This window comes from Schistocerca gregaria, chromosome 9 (assembly GCF_023897955.1).
Source record: "Schistocerca gregaria isolate iqSchGreg1 chromosome 9, iqSchGreg1.2, whole genome shotgun sequence".
In the NCBI taxonomy this organism is placed as follows: domain Eukaryota; kingdom Metazoa; phylum Arthropoda; class Insecta; order Orthoptera; family Acrididae; genus Schistocerca; species Schistocerca gregaria.
Window position 1 is genome coordinate 137,887,091 of NC_064928.1, and position 14,231 is coordinate 137,901,321.

The window sequence follows — 14,231 nt, forward strand, 5'->3', positions numbered from 1 at the left end:
TATAGGAAGAGTCATATTCTCAAATGAAGAGAGGCAGAAAAAATGAGTCACCACAAGCCAACTGCTTCTGCTCTCAAAGAATGTAAGACTCCTGCTACAATTCTCACCTACACTTGCTCTACCACTGTGTTTTTCATTGCATTCTTTGATTTATATTCACAGATACAGTCACAAAATTTACCCCACAAGCATTGGTTCCCTCCCTTCAGTATTCCACATGCAATACATTCTCATAGCACACTGGACCCTCATTAAGCTCGCCATCCCATTTAAACTATCACACTGTATTATCTGTCACATTTCCACAGCAAATACACAGTTCAAGGAATACACCAAGAAATGCACTAATCACACTGTTCAAAAAGGAAATGCCATGGCTGCAGCCAACCAAATTCTACTGCACAATCACTGTTATCACTGCATGAGGGAGATTTTCCACCAGTAGCCCTTAGATGAAACATGTAGGATAAATAAAGGTTCAACAAAACCTCAACATCAGGGACTGCATTAGCTACCATCCAAATAGCTACTAGCCCTTACCTTTCTTTCAATCCCTCTGCTCTGCACACTACAGAACATGTATGTATTCTCAAAATGAGGCAACCCCTTGCACAACATTACAGTTCTTCCTGTTTCATGTAACACACACCAGATAGGACACTGTCATCAATGTGAGTGCTCTTACTAGGCACTGTGCAGCCTAACACATCAATCATCTCAAGTCAACAAACTCATTGCCTAATATTATCAACAGCAGTTCCATGGTCATAAGTTCTAATTATCAAGGTGTACACACAGCAAGGATCAAACATGCATCTAATGATCAGGACACAAACACAAAATATAACACTGGCAGTGCTGTGAAAATGATTTAAGTACAACACCTGCCTCCCACACACTCACCAACTCTCACTGTACTGCCCTAGTCTCCTCCACTAAATTGTGACAGAAGTTTTGTCAAATCCTACATTTATCAGTAACCACTGCATGTGTGTACCACAAGTATGCTATGGAGCAAGAATTGCCGCTAGACAGAACCACATTTCAACTGTCCACATTGGTATCTTTATTCACACATAGCAGTTGCACAACATCTTACACTGAGGAGAATGTTTCTCACCAGCTCCCAAAGACATGTACACAATTCATCAGTGAACACAGACTGGTCTGTGTACATTGTCCCTAACAACCATCAGCCAAACACTTCCACAAGTGCACAATGACTTCACAGATAAACACAGCTTGAAGCATTGTTTCCATGAGACTTACACCCCCTCAGAGGCTTCCAAAAATTGCCATAGAGACGGTATTGCACGTCTCTCTGGCGGGGTATTGGTAAAAGTTTTCAACTAGCAATAATCGCACCTCAGTTATACTTCATTGGTTACGATATTGCCACTGCGCAAAGATTAACTACCTAGCGCCTGGCACTGCTATTTATACCTGACGTTCGTTCCAAACACCTACAGGTACTTGCATCATTGCAACCCATCAGTATTACCTTACACTACTCTAGTTCCATTGGGGGAAACAAATACAGAAATATGCAGGAAACAAAACCAGTAAAACACATTTTATTGGAGGCAGACACTCTGTTCTTGCCTCCTTGTGTCTAATAGTTGCTTACACACCCGCTTACCGCCATCTTAAACGCTCTAAACTGCACAGTAGTTCTCTCCTTGGCCGTCAGGCGCGCTACTGCCCACTCGCCTAGCCCCACACAGACGAAAGTGGCACAACCTCAGTTAGCGAATACCGGCACACCCATTAAGACTCATCGTTAGATTTTATTATTTTGTGGCTGCTGGTTAGTACTAGACACCAAAAAAACTGCCAACTGCATTTACATTAACCATAACACTTCTCAGCAAAAGCTGTTTCACGCACTGTGCAGTAAAATGCTAGTTTTACTCGAATCATGCCGTGAAATTGATTAATGTCGATGGGTGAAATATTTGTGTAACAGATTAGGCACCCTAGAAACACAATGAAATGAGATTTACAAATCCTCTCATGTATCTGGGTGAAGTTGTTGACATGAGTTTACCTTGCAGGAAAGTACAACTAGAAATCAGTCAGTAAATTGCTTCATAGCGCTGGGGACACGTGCTGCAGTCTTAAATATACAAGATACACGCTTATTCCACATTGCGCCAAACAACCTGCAAAACTATATATATATTTTGGACTCCTTTACTGTTGTTGTCCAAGAAGAGACATAGAAAGCTAACAGTATCCAAACCTGCCTGCTGTGTCATTGGCCCCAGCTAATATACTGCCTGACAAAAATTAAAATATCTGAATGTGTGCTAAATAGTATCTCGAGTCCAAGTGCCAACCATTCATAACAGATCCAAACAATAAGACATTTTCTATGGGTCCATTTCTACTATAGTAGGCAGCAAATATTGCTCTCCTTGCATATAGGAAGAGTCATATTCTCAAATGAAGAGAGGCAGAAAAAATGAGTCACCACAAGCCAACTGCTTCTGCTCTCAAAGAATGTAAGACTCCTGCTACAATTCTCACCTACACTTGCTCTACCACTGTGTTTTTCATTGCATTCTTTGATTTATATTCACAGATACAGTCACAAAATTTACCCCACAAGCATTGGTTCCCTCCCTTCAGTATTCCACATGCAATACATTCTCATAGCACACTGGACCCTCATTAAGCTCGCCATCCCATTTAAACTATCACACTGTATTATCTGTCACATTTCCACAGCAAATACACAGTTCAAGGAATACACCAAGAAATGCACTAATCACACTGTTCAAAAAGGAAATGCCATGGCTGCAGCCAACCAAATTCTACTGCACAATCACTGTTATCACTGCATGAGGGAGATTTTCCACCAGTAGCCCTTAGATGAAACATGTAGGATAAATAAAGGTTCAACAAAACCTCAACATCAGGGACTGCATTAGCTACCATCCAAATAGCTACTAGCCCTTACCTTTCTTTCAATCCCTCTGCTCTGCACACTACAGAACATGTATGTATTCTCAAAATGAGGCAACCCCTTGCACAACATTACAGTTCTTCCTGTTTCATGTAACACACACCAGATAGGACACTGTCATCAATGTGAGTGCTCTTACTAGGCACTGTGCAGCCTAACACATCAATCATCTCAAGTCAACAAACTCATTGCCTAATATTATCAACAGCAGTTCCATGGTCATAAGTTCTAATTATCAAGGTGTACACACAGCAAGGATCAAACATGCATCTAATGATCAGGACACAAACACAAATTATAACACTGGCAGTGCTGTGAAAATGATTTAAGTACAACACCTGCCTCCCACACACTCACCAACTCTCACTGTACTGCCCTAGTCTCCTCCACTAAATTGTGACAGAAGTTTTGTCAAATCCTACATTTATCAGTAACCACTGCATGTGTGTACCACAAGTATGCTATGGAGCAAGAATTGCCGCTAGACAGAACCACATTTCAACTGTCCACATTGGCATCTTTATTCACACATAGCAGTTGCACAACATCTTACACCGAGGAGAATGTTTCTCACCAGCTCCCAAAGACATGTACACAATTCATCAGTGGACACAGACTGGTCTGTGTACATTATCCCTAACAACCATCAGCCAAACACTTCCACAAGTGCACAATGACTTCACAGATAAACACAGCTTGAAGCATCGTTTCCATGAGACTTACACCCCCTCAGAGGCTTCCAAAAATTGCCATAGAGACGGTATTGCACGTCTCTCTGGCGGGGTATTGGTAAAAGTTTTCAACTAGCAATAATCGCACCTCAGTTATGCTTCATTGGTTACGATATTGCCACTGCGCAAAGATTAACTACCTAGCGCCTGGCACTGCTATTTATACCTGACGTTCGTTCCAAACACCTACAGGTACTTGCATCATTGCAACCCATCAGTATTACCTTACACTACTCTAGTTCCATTGGGGGAAACAAATACAGAAATATGCAGGAAACAAAACCAGTAAAACACATTTTATTGGAGGCAGACACTCTGTTCTTGCCTCCTTGTGTCTAATAGTTGCTTACACACCCGCTTACCGCCATCTTAAACGCTCTAAACTGCACAGTAGTTCTCTCCTTGGCCGTCAGGCGCGCTACTGCCCACTCGCCTAGCCCCACACAGACGAAAGTGGCACAACCTCAGTTAGCGAATACCGGCACACCCATTAAGACTCATCGTTAGATTTTATTATTTTGTGGCTGCTGGTTAGTACTAGACACCAAAAAAACTGCCAACTGCATTTACATTTACCATAACACTTCTCAGCAAAAGCTGTTTCACGCACTGTGCAGTAAAATGCTAGTTTTACTCGAATCATGCGTTCTTCGGCGTAACTCGAGAGGGTTGCGCCCTTCGATATTATTGTCGTTAATTTCGAAGTGCTAGGTGTTTCAGTGATCGCTGCAGCTGCCGTTGTCCCGAGCCTTTGCCGCCGTTGGTCCCAGCCGCCGCTGCCGCCGCCGCCGGTTCCCACCACCGCCGCCGCCGCCGCCGCCGCCGCCGCCGCCGCCGCCGGTCTCCCGCCGACGCCGGTTGCCGCCATCGTATCCGGTTCCTGCCGCTGCTGCCGCTGCTGCTGTTGCCAACCGCCGCCGCCGCCGCCGCCGCCGGTTCCCGCCGCCGCCGCCGCCGCCGGTCTCCCGCCGACGTCGCCGCCGGTTGCCGCCACCGTATCCGGTTCCTGCCGCTGCTGCTGTTGCCGACCGCCGCCGCCGCCGCCGCCGCCGCCGCCGCCGCTCCCTGCCCGTCTTTCTTTCTGTCGTCTCTGCTTACGTCTTACCCTTCCTCTTCGTCAGTCTCTTGTCCTTGTCCTTTGACTGTCCCCTGTTATTTTTCCTCTTTTCCCCTCTCCCACTTATCCTCTCACCATGACAACCCCCACAACTACCGCCACTACCACTGCAATCGTGTACACGTCCCCCTCACTTGCTGCCACCACCATCACGTGGTGTGCTCATTCACCGCCTCCCCCATATATTCCCCCCCTCCTCACTCTTCCCACCCCCGCTCCTTTTGTTGCTCCCTCCCCTGTTCCTACCCCCCATGCCTCACGTGACCCATTCCCTCCCCTCCCACATGTGACTCATGCCACCCCCGCCAGGGTTGTTGCCCGTCGGGCCACCACCCACGCCACACCATCATCATCGTCATCACCATCACCATCACCATCACCATCGCCCTCGCCATCGCCAGTGCCAACCACTGCCACTGCATCTTCTGTGGCGCCAGCTCCAGCCCCAGCGCCAGCACCAGCACCACCACCAGTGCCTGCACCGCCGGTGGGACCTGCCGTCTCCCGCCATCTCCCGGTCGTCCCCATCCCCCACACCTCTTCCCGTCCCTCTCCCGCTGTGAAACGTCCCAGCGGCACCCCAGCCTCTTCTGCTCCCAAGAAGTCGCAGACTCTCCCCCCTCCAACCCCCCAGGATGCCATGGATACCACCTCACCTTCCCTATCTACTCCCTCCTCTACCTCCCCCTCCTACAGGTACCTCCTTTCTCACCCTGATCCCTCTCTCCTGGAGGCCCGCAATCTTACCCTTCTCCTCCGCCAGCACTTCCCCGGAGCCCCGATCTCCCTTCTCACCCCCCGTAGGGACTCCGTCCTGATCACATCCCCCAGCCCCACCCTCCACTCCGACATCCTCTCCCGCATTCCCCTCAAACGGTTTGGTCCCCATGCCTCCCTTGCCCCTGCTCCCCCCCCCTCCTCATCCCGACAACCCCAGCCGCCCCGTCGCCCACCGACCCTCACTGCCGTGATCACTCGGCTTAGCCCGATGATCACGGAGGAGGAGGTGTTGGCGGAGCTGAAGGCCCATCCCTATCTAGAGGTTCGAGCTGTCCGCCGGATTCACAATCCAGCCGGCCCCACCCGCCTCATGCGGGTGTTCTCCGAGCATGCTCCCTCCATAGACCTCCTCCTCAAGGAGGGTGCCCTCCTTTTCAACCGCCGTTATAAGGTCGACCCCTCCCGCTCCCCTCCACAGTCCATCCGCTGCCAGAGGTGCTTGCGCTATAATGCACATCCTACATCTGAGTGCCGCGAGGCCCCCGTCTGCCCGCACTGCAAAGAAGCGCACTTCCTCCGGCAGTGCCCCAACCTTCAGTCCCCCCCCTCCTGTAACACCTGTAACCTCCAACACCCAACCTACTCCCAAAAGTGCAAGGCCCGACCCCCTCCCTCCGCTCCTGAACTCACTGTCCCTGTCCGCCCCTTGGATGCCCCCACCCCTCCCGGCAATTCCCTCCGTCCCCCCCCCACAGCTGAGGACATCATCCGCTTTGTAACCGTTGTCCTTCAGAACATCCACCCCTTTCAGCGCCCCCACACCCTCCAGCAGGTATCCCTTGCCGCCCGTTCCGTCTTCCAGCTCAACACTTACGCCACCTACTCCCATAACCAGGCCCATTTTACCTTCTCCCGTCTCGACACCCTCGTCTAAATTCCCACTATGGCGCGACAGCAACGTATCCTGTTTAACAACATCCGTTCCCTTCCTGTCAACAAGAATCTCCTTATGCATACCCTCACCACCCACCGCGTGGATGCCTTCCTCCTAAACGAAACATTCCTCCAGCCCCACCATACTGTCCATACCTCGCCCTACCTCCTTCACCGCTCTGACAACCCCCTCCCGATAGCGCGTGGCGGAGTTGCCATTGGCCACCATCGCCAGATCCCTGTTCGGCTCCAACCCCTCCTTCCCAACCCCACGGAACACCTGATCCTTAGTCTATTCTTCCCCGGCCTCACCGTTACCTGCGCCACCATCTATGTCCGCCCCTCTGCCCCTATTCCTTTTGACTTCCTTTCCCACATCGACCGTACCTTCTCCTCCTACGTGATTGCCGCAGATCTCAATATCCATAGTCGCTCCGCCACCCAGTTACGGCGGTGGCATCGGTTCCTCGCCACCATCCAAGGTGATGTCCTTCCTCTTCCCCAACACACCCGCCCTGAATCCAATACCACACCCGATGTCGTCCTAGCCTCCCCCAATCTCCTTGGCCGCATAGCGGTGGACGTCCTCGACCCTATTGGCAGTGACCATCTCCCTGTCCTTCTTACCATATCAGACGGTCGTCGCCCCCGTCCCGATCCTCGCCTTGACCCTCCCCCCAAGTATGTCCATGATTACTCCCGTGCCGACTGGAATGCATACCGGGATACCCTTACTACCTGGGTCGATAGCCACCCCCTTACCTACCACCGCCCACATGACATAACCCATGCCGCATCCTTTCTCCAGCAAACCTTGTCTGAGGCCGTGGAGGCCCACATCCCTACCGTCGCCATCCACCCGCACCGTCCCACTTTACCCCCACAGGCCGTCCTCCTCCTTCGAGAATCCCGTCGTCTCTACCGTGCCTTCCTCCACACGCGTGACCGGGACATACTACAACGCCACCGGCAACTCCAGAGACACATCCGGAACTTGCTCGCGGCTAAGAAACGCCGGGACTGGCGACAGACATGCACCCGTCTTAATGCTACCCTACCTATTAACTCGTCCAAATACTGGTCAGCCTTCCGCCGCCTTACTGGATCAAAACCCCCCCCTTACTATCCTCTCCTTCATAATGACAATCCCTTTCCTGACAACCTTAGTAAGGCCAACCATTTTGCCTCCTACCTCACCGATGTCTTTACCATCCCTGACGATCCCCAGTTCGATTATTCCCTCTTCCCCGATGTCCGCGATCGAACTGACACCTCTATCCCTCCACTAGCTCCTGGCTTCCAGTACTTGGACAACATTACACACACTGAACTCAATACCCCTATAACTACTCAAGACATCATCGATATACTCCGCACCAAACGCAACACTGCTCCTGGTCACGACCGTGTTACTTACCGTCACCTCCGTGAAGCTCCCGCCCCCTTCCTCTCCACCCTGGCCAGGCTGTACAATGTGGTCTTGTCCACCGGCTTCTACCCCGACCTGTGGAAAACCTCCCGGATCCTGATGTTCCTCAAACCCGATAAACCACCTTCCGCTGTCTCCTCCTACCGTCCTATAAGCCTTACCTCGGTCTTCAGCAAGGTCCTGGAATCCATTCTAACCCGCCGCATCCACCAGCATCTCCACCGGCACCGCTTCCTTCCCTCCACCCAATGTGGCTTTCGACCATCCTTCTCTGCCGATGACCTTCTCCTTCACCTCACTCACCTCCTCTCCGAACAACTCAACTCCCGTCGCTCCGCCATATTCCTCTCCCTTGACCTTGAACGCGCCTATGACCGAGTGTGGCATTCTGGTCTCCTCTTCAAGCTCCAAACCTTTGCTCTTCCTATTAACTACGTCCGTCTGATCGCCTCCTTCATTTCCCACCGCCCTTCCTATGTCACTATCCACAACACTGATTCCTACACCTTCTACCCCTCTGCCGGTGTGCCCCAAGGTTCCGTCCTTTCCCCTCTTCTTTACCTTCTTTATACGGCGGACATGCCTCCACCTGCACCCCCCCTTCACCTTCTCCAGTACGCCGATGACACCGCCTTCCTTGCCCTTGCCCCCACCCTGCAACGCTCCCAACACCTTCTCCAATCCCATCTTGACCGGTTCACCTCTTGGTGTAACCAGTGGTTGCTCAAGGTCAATCCTTCCAAGACCCAGGCAATCATTGTAGGCAAAACCACTCGTTCCTTCCGTCTCCTTGATTTCTATCTTACTATTTATGGCCGTCCTATTAACCTCACACCCACCCTCAAGTACCTTGGCGTCACCCTTGACCGTCGCCTCTCCTGGACCCCTCATCTCCGGACAATCCAAGCCAAGGCACGCTCCCGACTCCACCTCCTGAAGCTCCTTTCTGGCCGCACATGGGGTCTGGACCCCTCCACCGTCCTCCACACCTATAAATCTCTCATCCGCCCTATCCTCTGTTATGCCCATCCCGCCTGGATCTCTGCCCCGCCTACCTTTTACAAATCCCTTCAAATCCTTGAACGGCATGCACTCCGCCTCGCCTATCGCATCCGCCTCCCTTCCCCCACGCGGCTCCTCTATGACCTCATCCCCTTCCCACACCTCCTTCTCTTCCTCCAACGGATACGGATCCTCTACACCTCCCGCAAGCTTGATCCTCCCCACCCGCTTGTCTCTTCCGTCCTCTCCCACCCCAACCCACTGCCGCGCCTGTACTCCTGTATCCCACCTGCTCTCCATCTTCACACTCTCCACACCCTCTCCCAAGGTGTCTTCCGCCGACTCCCCCTCCCGGATGATGCCCTCCTCCCCTCCATCTACCCCTCCTACCAACTTTGAGCCTTGCCTTCCCCTCTCCTCTCATTTTCCTGTGGGCACCCTCTCTCCCTTCTCTCCCTCCCTCTCTCCCTCCTTTCATCCTTACCTCCCCTCCCCCTCTCCCTGGGCTTCCACCCCCCTTTTTTCGTTTTCTCCCCTCCTCCTCCCTGGCATCCTATCTCCCCCTCCCTCCTTCCCTCCCCATGTTTTTTCCCTTGGCAGGCCCCCAGCTTTTCGGTGTGGACAGTGCCCCTGCAAGCGCCGAAGCCCATCTCCGCAGTGTCCGTGTCTTTCGTCCCGTCTGTGCCTCGAGTGTTTCTTCATTTTCTGCTCCACCGTTCACCTGTGCTAGTGTTCTCTGTTCCGTGCTGTGCTGCCCGTCTTTTTAAAACTGAAACAGTGCTGCGTCGGTGAACGACTTCATTTCTTTTTATTCTCTGTTGTCTTCTGATTTTTGTCCTCCATGTCTGTGTTTTGAGATTATGTCTTCCTGTTTTTCTCTCTTGTATGTTTCTTGTGGCCGAAGAGCGGCATATTAGGCCGCTGCCGGCCTACCTTTGTAGGTATAAAATGACAATAAAGGAAAAAAAAAAAAATCGAATCATGCCGTGAAATTGATTAATGTCGATGGGTGAAATATTTGTGTAACAGATTAGGCACCCTAGAAACACAATGAAATGAGATTTACAAATCCTCTCATGTATCTGGGTGAAGTTGTTGACATGAGTTTACCTTGCAGGAAAGTACAACTAGAAATCAGTCAGTAAATTGCTTCATAGCGCTGGGGACACGTGCTGCAGTCTTAAATATACAAGATACACGCTTATTCCACATTGCGCCAAACAACCTGCAAAACTATATATATATTTTGGACTCCTTTACTGTTGTTGTCCAAGAAGAGACATAGAAAGCTAACAGTATCCAAACCTGCCTGCTGTGTCATTGGCCCCAGCTAATATACTGCCTGACAAAAATTAAAATATCTGAATGTGTGCTAAATAGTATCTCGAGTCCAAGTGCCAACCATTCATAACAGATCCAAACAATAAGACATTTTCTATGGGTCCATTTCTACTATAGTAGGCAGCAAATATTGCTCTCCTTGCATATAGGAAGAGTCATATTCTCAAATGAAGAGAGGCAGAAAAAATGAGTCACCACAAGCCAACTGCTTCTGCTCTCAAAGAATGTAAGACTCCTGCTACAATTCTCACCTACACTTGCTCTACCACTGTGTTTTTCATTGCATTCTTTGATTTTTATTCACAGATACAGTCACAAAATTTACCCCACAAGCATTGGTTCCCTCCCTTCAGTATTCCACATGCAATACAGTCTCATAGCACACTGGACCCTCATTAAGCTCGCCATCCCATTTAAACTATCACACTGTATTATCTGTCACATTTCCACAGCAAATACACAGTTCAAGGAATACACCAAGAAATGCACTAATCACACTGTTCAAAAAGGAAATGCCATGGCTGCAGCTAACCAAATTCTACTGCACAATCACTGTTATCACTGCATGAGGGAGATTTTCCACCAGTAGCCCTTAGATGAAACATGTAGGATAAATAAAGGTTCAACAAAACCTCAACATCAGGGACTGCATTAGCTACCATCCAAATAGCTACTAGCCCTTACCTTTCTTTCAATCCCTCTGCTCTGCACACTACAGAACATGTATGTATTCTCAAAATGAGGCAACCCCTTGCACAACATTACAGTTCTTCCTGTTTCATGTAACACACACCAGATAGGACACTGTCATCAATGTGAGTGCTCTTACTAGGCACTGTGCAGCCTAACACATCAATCATCTCAAGTCAACAAACTCATTGCCTAATATTATCAACAGCAGTTCCATGGTCATAAGTTCTAATTATCAAGGTGTACACACAGCAAGGGTCAAACATGCATCTAATGATCAGGACACAAACACAAAATATAACACTGGCAGTGCTGTGAAAATGATTTAAGTACAACACCTGCCTCCCACACACTCACCAACTCTCACTGTACTGCCCTAGTCTCCTCCACTAAATTGTGACAGAAGTTTTGTCAAATCCTACATTTATCAGTAACCACTGCATGTGTGTACCACAAGTATGCTATGGAGCAAGAATTGCCGCTAGACAGAACCACATTTCAACTGTCCACATTGGCATCTTTATTCACACATAGCAGTTGCACAACATCTTACACTGAGGAGAATGTTTCTCACCAGCTCCCAAAGACATGTACACAATTCATCAGTGAACACAGACTGGTCTGTGTACATTGTCCCTAACAACCATCAGCCAAACACTTCCACAAGTGCACAATGACTTCACAGATAAACACAGCTTGAAGCATTGTTTCCATGAGACTTACACCCCCTCAGAGGCTTCCAAAAATTGCCATAGAGACGGTATTGCACGTCTCTCTGGCGGGGTATTGGTAAAAGTTTTCAACTAGCAATAATCGCACCTCAGTTATGCTTCATTGGTTACGATATTGTCACTGCGCAAAGATTAACTACCTAGCGCCTGGCACTGCTATTTATACCTGACGTTCGTTCCAAACACCTACAGGTACTTGCATCATTGCAACCCATCAGTATTACCTTACACTACTCTAGTTCCATTGGGGGAAACAAATACAGAAATATGCAGGAAACAAAACCAGTAAAACACATTTTATTGGAGGCAGACACTCTGTTCTTGCCTCCTTGTGTCTAATAGTTGCTTACACACCCGCTTACCGCCATCTTAAACGCTCTAAACTGCACAGTAGTTCTCTCCTTGGCCGTCAGGCGCGCTACTGCCCACTCGCCTAGCCCCACACAGACGAAAGTGGCACAACCTCAGTTAGCGAATACCGGCACACCCATTAAGACTCATCGTTAGATTTTATTATTTTGTGGCTGCTGGTTAGTACTAGACACCAAAAAAACTGCCAACTGCATTTACATTAACCATAACACTTCTCAGCAAAAGCTGTTTCACGCACTGTGCAGTAAAATGCTAGTTTTACTCGAATCATGCCGTGAAATTGATTAATGTCGATGGGTGAAATATTTGTGTAACAGATTAGGCACCCTAGAAACACAATGAAATGAGATTTACAAATCCTCTCATGTATCTGGGTGAAGTTGTTGACATGAGTTTACCTTGCACGAAAGTACAACTAGAAATCAGTCAGTAAATTGCTTCATAGCGCTGGGGACACGTGCTGCAGTCTTAAATATACAAGATACACGCTTATTCCACATTGCGCCAAACAACCTGCAAAACTATATATATATTTTGGACTCCTTTACTGTTGTTGTCCAAGAAGAGACATAGAAAGCTAACAGTATCCAAACCTGCCTGCTGTGTCATTGGCCCCAGCTAATATACTGCCTGACAAAAATTAAAATATCTGAATGTGTGCTAAATAGTATCTCGAGTCCAAGTGCCAACCATTCATAACAGATCCAAACAATAAGACATTTTCTATGGGTCCATTTCTACTATAGTAGGCAGCAAATATTGCTCTCCTTGCATATAGGAAGAGTCATATTCTCAAATGAAGAGAGGCAGAAAAAATGAGTCACCACAAGCCAACTGCTTCTGCTCTCAAAGAATGTAAGATTCCTGCTACAATTCTCACCTACACTTGCTCTACCACTGTGTTTTTCATTGCATTCTTTGATTTATATTCACAGATACAGTCACAAAATTTACCCCACAAGCATTGGTTCCCTCCCTTCAGTATTCCACATGCAATACATTCTCATAGCACACTGGACCCTCATTAAGCTCGCCATCCCATTTAAACTATCACACTGTATTATCTGTCACATTTCCACAGCAAATACACAGTTCAAGGAATACACCAAGAAATGCACTAATCACACTGTTCAAAAAGGAAATGCCATGGCTGCAGCCAACCAAATTCTACTGCACAATCACTGTTATCACTGCATGATGGAGATTTTCCACCAGTAGCCCTTAGATGAAACATGTAGGATAAATAAAGGTTCAACAAAACCTCAACATCAGGGACTGCATTAGCTACCATCCAAATAGCTACTAGCCCTTACCTTTCTTTCAATCCCTCTGCTCTGCACACTACAGAACATGTATGTATTCTCAAAATGAGGCAACCCCTTGCACAACATTACAGTTCTTCATGTTTCATGTAACACACACCAGATGGGACACTGTCATCAATGTGAGTGCTCTAACTAGGCACTGTGCAGCCTAACACATCAATCATCTCAAGTCAACAAACTCATTGCCTAATATTATCAACAGCAGTTCCATGGTCATAAGTTCTAATTATCAAGGTGTACACACAGCAAGGATCAAACATGCATCTAATGATCAGGACACAAACACAAATTATAACACTGGCAATGCTGTGAAAATGATTTAAGTACAACACCTGCCTCCCACACACTCACCAACTCTCACTGTACTGCCCTAGTCTCCTCCACTAAATTGTGACAGAAGTTTTGTCAAATCCTACATTTATCAGTAACCACTGCATGTGTGTACCACAAGTATGCTATGGAGCAAGAATTGCCGCTAGACAGAACCACATTTCAACTGTCCACATTGGCATCTTTATTCACACATAGCAGTTGCACAACATCTTACACTGAGGAGAATGTTTCTCACCAGCTCCCAAAGACATGTACACAATTCATCAGTGAACACAGACTGGTCTGTGTACATTGTCCCTAACAACCATCAGCCAAACACTTCCACAAGTGCACAATGACTTCACAGATAAACACAGCTTGAAGCATTGTTTCCATGAGACTTACACCCCCTCAGAGGCTTCCAAAAATTGCCATAGAGACGGTATTGCACGTCTCTCTGGCGGGGTATTGGTAAAAGTTTTCAACTAGCAATAATCGCACCTCAGTTATGCTTCATTAGTTACGATATTGCCACTGCACAAAGATTAACTACCTAGCGC

General features: G+C 48.3%; 4 non-coding genes across 4 annotated transcripts; all 4 read right to left on the minus strand.

Annotated features, from left to right (window-relative positions):
* Positions 1-1,270: 1,270 nt before the first annotated feature.
* On the minus strand, positions 1,271-1,410 carry LOC126292379 (U4 spliceosomal RNA). The gene has a single exon (XR_007552115.1). It is a non-coding gene; the product is annotated as a U4 spliceosomal RNA (small nuclear RNA).
* Positions 1,411-3,692: 2,282 nt separating this feature from the next.
* Positions 3,693-3,832, minus strand: LOC126292429 (U4 spliceosomal RNA). The gene has a single exon (XR_007552165.1). It is a non-coding gene; the product is annotated as a U4 spliceosomal RNA (small nuclear RNA).
* Positions 3,833-11,655: 7,823 nt separating this feature from the next.
* On the minus strand, positions 11,656-11,795 carry LOC126292438 (U4 spliceosomal RNA). Its single transcript, XR_007552173.1, has one exon. It is a non-coding gene; the product is annotated as a U4 spliceosomal RNA (small nuclear RNA).
* Positions 11,796-14,077: 2,282 nt separating this feature from the next.
* Positions 14,078-14,217, minus strand: LOC126292433 (U4 spliceosomal RNA). Its single transcript, XR_007552168.1, has one exon. It is a non-coding gene; the product is annotated as a U4 spliceosomal RNA (small nuclear RNA).
* Between the last annotated feature and the right edge of the window lie 14 nt (positions 14,218-14,231).